Here is a 6,000-nt window from a genome sequence, read left to right as displayed (position 1 = left end):
AGATTTGACATATATATTTTAAATACATCTTATTATAATACATATATATTAAATTGAACCTGACAACAACCCTGTAAGATGTTAAGCACTCTAAGCATCATTATCTCATTTTACATATGGGGAAATAGACTCAAGACAGGTCAAATGACTTGCCTATATCCACACAGCTAGCGTCAGAGACAGGATTTGAACACTGGTCTTCCTAACCTCAAGTTCATCAATGGAGTCTTGTTTTAGTTAATGTGGGTGCTGTCAACAAATGCTGATTGTAATCTGTCTGTGACTTGGAAGATGGTCTTCAAAAGTTGCTATAACCAAAAAAAAAAATGTCACCTTGAGATCAGCTTAGTGATAGGCCTCTCTCAAACAACTCAGCAGGTTCTCAGACAAAAAAAAAAATCTATCACCAGGCTTGTACTCAATCAGATCACTTAATAAACACGTATCAAGTACTTTCTCATACTAGGTGCTAGGAAGGTAAAGAAAAATGAAACAGTCCCTGCCCTCATTCAGCTTAAATTCTACTAGAAGAGACAATGTGGGCACATCCAAATATATTTGAAATACGCACAAAATAAATACAAAGTAAATTTCTTGGAGGGGAAGGTGCTGGCTTCTAGTGAGATCAAGAAAGGCTTCAGTGAAAGTAAAAGTGTCTTTTACTTGGGCTGAACTTTGAAAGAAATAAGGGACTGAGATGGAGTTGAGGAGGCAGTACATTCTACAAGGCAAAGTCAAAGAGATCAGAGGGTTCTGTGTATGAGGAACAGTAAGAAGACAAACGTGGTTATATAGACAAGAATGATGTATCACAAAGCTGGAAATGAGTTTAGAGTCAGGTTGTAGAGGGCATCAAATGCCAAAGAGAAGCTGCTTTGGGAGATCGTGGCTTCCTCTCACTTGAGGTCTCTTCTAATACTTCAAATGTTCAGAAATGACTAGCTCTTTTAAGAATTGTTAGGTGCTGATGCAAGAGGAAGTGAGCAGAACGAGAACACTTTTACACAGTAACAGCTATATTGTATGATGAACAACTATGAATGGCATAGCTATTCTCAGCAACACAATAATCCAAGACAATCTCAAAGGACTGGTGATGAAAAATGCTATCTGCTTCTAGAGAAGAGCTGATGTGTCTGAATACAAACCGAAGCAGATTATTTTTATTTCTTTCTTTCCTCCTTTCCTTCTTTTGTTTTCTTTCCCTTTTGTTCTTCCTTCCTTCCTTTCTTTCTTTTTTGTCTTCCTTCCTTTTTTTTTTAAATTTTCTTCCACAAAATGACTAATACAGAAGTGTTTTACATGATTGCACATGTATAATCTATATCAGATTGTTTACTATATTAATTTGGGGAGAAGAGGGAGAGAGGGATAAAAATTTGGAATTCAAAACATTTTAAAAATTAATGTTAAAAATTGTGTTTCCATGTAATTGGGGAAAAATAAAATATAAATTTTTTAAAAGAATTGTGAGTCACAAGGCAAGACAGGAGGTCAAGTTAATAGAAGTTAAGCTTGACTGTGGGTGAAGAAAGGAAAGGTCAAGAGTTCTCTCTTCCTTCAGGGAGAATTTAAGAGTAATTGAAATTTTCCCACTGACTGAAGAGCAAAGCTGTTTAGAGGTTGTAATAATTACCTATAGTCTAGAGATATACTAATAACATAATATTAATAAATAAAAATTACCTATAGGCTAGAATATAAGCTATGGCAGTCAGAATGAGAAAAAGATTTTATAAAAAGCAAATTACTAGTTGGACATAAAGCAGCTGATCTTTAAGTTAAAGGTAAAATACCCAATGTGTACTTAAGAAGTTTAAAGTTCTATTGTTCTAATACGCATTTAATACTAAAATAGTTGTTAATACAGGAGCTGTTGACATTGATTTTATTGGGGACTGGCCAATATGTATGTGGTATATGAATGTAATGCAATATTATTATTTAATGAGACATGAGGAATATTAATAATTCAAACCTGGGAAGATTTTAACAAACTAATGTAGAATGTAGTAACCAGAACAGTGCACAGAGTAACCCGTCTAATTTTCTAATCCCGGATTAGAGAGATGCTGAGGACAAACATTACTCTTGTTAAGCAGGAAATTGAGGCTTAAAAAAAAAAACTTGAGGAATGTAGGCTCTGCTTAGCTGGCTCAATGACCTATATATAAGATCTTGGCTCATGGAGGTTTTCCTTTTGAAGAGGAATCATACCTAAGGTTTTAAGAACTAATTCATAGACTCTTGAGGAGAGGAGAGCAGCTAAGGGTTTTCCCCTGGTTCAATAACAGGTGTTTAAGAGCCCTTTGTCTCTAGAGCTGCAGGAGCTTAAGCGTCTGAATTCTAAACTGAAAGAAAAATAGAAATCACTCTTCCTCTTACAAGGAAGAGGTAGCACCTCGTTGGAGAACTCCAACTAAAATCAGTAGCTGGGCAAAAGGAGAAGCCCAACCCTGGACCCACAAAAGCTACCTTTGGCAGTAACCAGCCTCAGTGGCCACATAACATCTGTAAGAAGCAACTCCCTGCAGAGACGTGTCATACCCACAGGCACGGCAGAGATAGCATTCAGTGAAAGAAAGACCAGCAGTGAGCGGCCCCAGAAGGCATGGGGCAATGCGACTACCAGGACTCATGAGAGCTCCTTTGGTGCCAGAGAAATGAGCTGCCCTTTCACAAATGTGCCTTGGTTACATGTGTTCACTAAACACTTTCTCTCCTCACTTGATCTCTATGTATGGCTATTCTTCCCAATGATGGTGTGTAGATTTGTGGGATAGGGTGCCCCACATTGGGAGTGGAGGTGGGGTGGGGAGGAATGATCTATTGCTACTTTTCTTATGTTATTTCATATCAATGCCTTTGCTCTGAGCTAATGTTGTCTTTTGGCCAACCAGTAAAGATAAACACATTGATAAAGTAAATATTTGTTAGCTGTGTGTTAGTTTTGTTCTGTTTTATTTTTTGTGGATCATGTTTTTTTTTAAAATTTTAAGTGGACTCAAATCCATAAAGTTCTTTGAATTTAGAACAATATGTCTGGGGTCTCCACTTATGAGAAGTGATTATCCCAGTTCCTCTGTAGCCTGGCAACTTTGAGCTAAGTACTGTAAGTATTATCTCCACTTTCACAGACTGGGAAAATGGACACGCAAGGAGTTTAGCAACTTGACCATAGTCACATGGTCAAGTAAATGTCAAAAGCAGGATTTAAACCCACGGGTTTAAATATGGGGTCTTCTGACCCCGGTTTTCTTTCCACTATAACTTGCTATATAATGTCCCACATGAGGGAAAACATAGTCCTATTGTAATATGCAGTGATCAGGTCACAGCTTTAGTGTTTGTTCAGCTCTGCCCACTGAATTTTGGTGTTTGGGGTGTTCAGGGAAGCCTAGCCCCCCTGGTGAGAGGGCTTGCCCTTTTCAGGGATTCATCAACCTTCTGAGTCCATCTGGCACTGAACTCTCATTGGGGCTCCAAGAAGCTGTAGCATAAGCAGCAGCCACACCCTGGTAAACTGACTCAGCAGATGGGCTAAACCAGGTTGAGGGTAACCAACAAGCCGCAAACTTGGAGTATCTATCCCAAACATCTGCAGACTTCCCCTGATGGAATGGGCAGATGAAAAAAAATTGTTCCAACAGCCATGAAGATAACTGAAGTAGGCGCTGTGGAGCACTTAGAGCTTGGTTAGACTTCGAAGATGCCAAGATCATCCATTCATCCTGGGCCACTACCAGTCATCTGGACTTTGTCCTGCCACTGGACTTCGATGAATCTGGAAGAGAGAAAGAGGCTGACAACTTCATGCAGCTCTGCCTCACCTAAATGCAATTCACACAGGAGTCAAGACATCACCTGTGATGTCATTGGTCCTCTTAGATAACAAAGGACAAACAACAACAGTAGGGACATTGATAAGCTGGTGATCATTCAGAAGAAGGGGACCAAGTCGAAGAACTTCAAAATCATGCTAAATAAAGAGTGGTTGAAAGAACAGGAGTTTAACTTGGAGAAGAGAAGGGGAAGGTGGGGAGAAGAGGTTGACAGCTATCTTTAAGTACTGGGAAGGGTATCATGGAGAAAAGGGTTTAGATTTGTTCTGTTTGGTTCCAAAGAGCAGAACCAGGAATGTTGGGTGGATGTCATATTATGGTACATTTAGGCTCCATGAAAGGAAACAGAACTACCCAAAAGTGGGTTCATCCTCCCTCAAAGTCTCCAAACAAAAGCTGGAGGGTCACTTTTCAGGTATGTATGTTCTTGCTTTGGTATGGATTAGGTGTAATGCCCCTTCCAATTCTGAGATTCTGGGTTTCTATCTAGAGGAGGGCTTTTTAACTTGAGGTCCCTGGATCCCCATGGATAGATTTTAGGGGGTCCATGAACTTGGATAAGAAAAAAATTCTAACATTATTTTCACCAACCTCTAACTGAAATTTAGCAGTTCTTTCAAATATGAATTTAAAAAACAAACAAAAATACTTTCTGAGAAGTTTGTGGGCTTCATGAGGCTTTCAAAAGGATCCATGACCCACTCATATATAAAAGGTTGAGGGTACCTGGACTACATAATCTGTAAGACAGAAAAGGTTTTATCTCTGACATTCTGATTAGAGTGCCTGGTTAGGCATTCTAAGAAATAAGGGAGAGCTAGTGGTATACGGGCTTGACCTGAAGTCAGGAAGACCTGAGTTCAGATACAACTTCCTTGCTAGCCGTGTGATTCTGGGGAAGTCACAACCTCTACCTCAGTTTCCTCATCTGTAAAACTGGGGCTAAAAATAGTGCCTACTTCCCAGGATTGATGTGATGATAAAAACAAGATAATATTTGTAAAGTACTTTGCAAACCCAAAATGCTGTATAAACACTAGCTATTGTTATTATTGTTATCAAAATAAATGCTCCCTATGTATGCCCCAGGGATTCGAGGAGTTTCATCAAAGGAAATGTAATGCCCACATCTAAGAGAGTTAAGTTGATAGAAGGGACAAGCATCCCACTGGCTTGTTGGCAAGAAAGTTTTTATTTACATAGCACCATGTGACCAAAGATGTTGTCAAGGTGCTTCTAATCTCCTCTGTGCATCCACATCCGATGATCAAATGATATTTTTGAATTTATTTGAAAACAGCTTTATTTGCTAACATGCTAACATTTTATTAGGAAAAGCACCTTTCTATTAACTTTACATTCATTCTCTCTCTCCCACCAAACTGTTTAGAATTATTAAGCTACTAATTTGGGGTTTTTGTTTTTTCAGTGTGGTGGTGGGGGGCAGTGGGAGGTGGGAGAAAGAAAAAAGAAATCTGTTCACTTTTTTAAATAAATATTTTAACATTTATATTAATATATAAATTTTATTAATATATAAAATAAATTTTTATAAATTTAAATGCAATTTAAAAAAAATTTAAATAAAACTATGAGGCCATTTCTCTAACTTCTGAGATTTTCAATAAAGTGGCCTTTTGCAGCCTGCCTCCGCAGGTGCTGGGGCTTACTGTGGTAGTTCGTGCACTGTGCTACACACATTTTGTTCTCTGTCAGATTCCTCCAAGAATCTATCTCAGACTATCATCTCCGTCACTGCTTGCCAAGTATTGATAAGAGGCCAATAAGCAATATTAATCTTTTCCACTTGGCAGGTCTAGGTTTAGGATCTTAACTATCTCAAGGGACAAAGACAGGTGACCTGATGAGATAATTTTGCCACTCATGCTTTTACTCTGGGAAGGCTGGTTTCAATCTGTAACCTTTGACTCCAAAAAAAAATATTCTCAGATAAAATGAATCTATGGAAATGAACCAGATGGTTCCTTTATTTATTATTTCTCTCTGGATGGCTGGTTTTGGAAAGATCTCATTCTCAACCTTTTTCTTACATTAGAAGACTATACCTAGGATCTCCTATAGATACTGTGCCTGCTCTTTATCCTATATGTTCTTTGTTCTTCATTTTCAAAGAGGACCAATCACATCGAGGTGATAG

This window comes from Phascolarctos cinereus, unplaced genomic scaffold (assembly GCF_003287225.1).
Source record: "Phascolarctos cinereus isolate Bilbo 61053 unplaced genomic scaffold, phaCin_HiC Scaffold_5;HRSCAF=322, whole genome shotgun sequence".
Taxonomy (NCBI): domain Eukaryota; kingdom Metazoa; phylum Chordata; class Mammalia; order Diprotodontia; family Phascolarctidae; genus Phascolarctos; species Phascolarctos cinereus.
The sequence above is the reverse complement of the archived record's forward strand: the minus strand, read 5'-3'. Positions refer to the sequence as shown.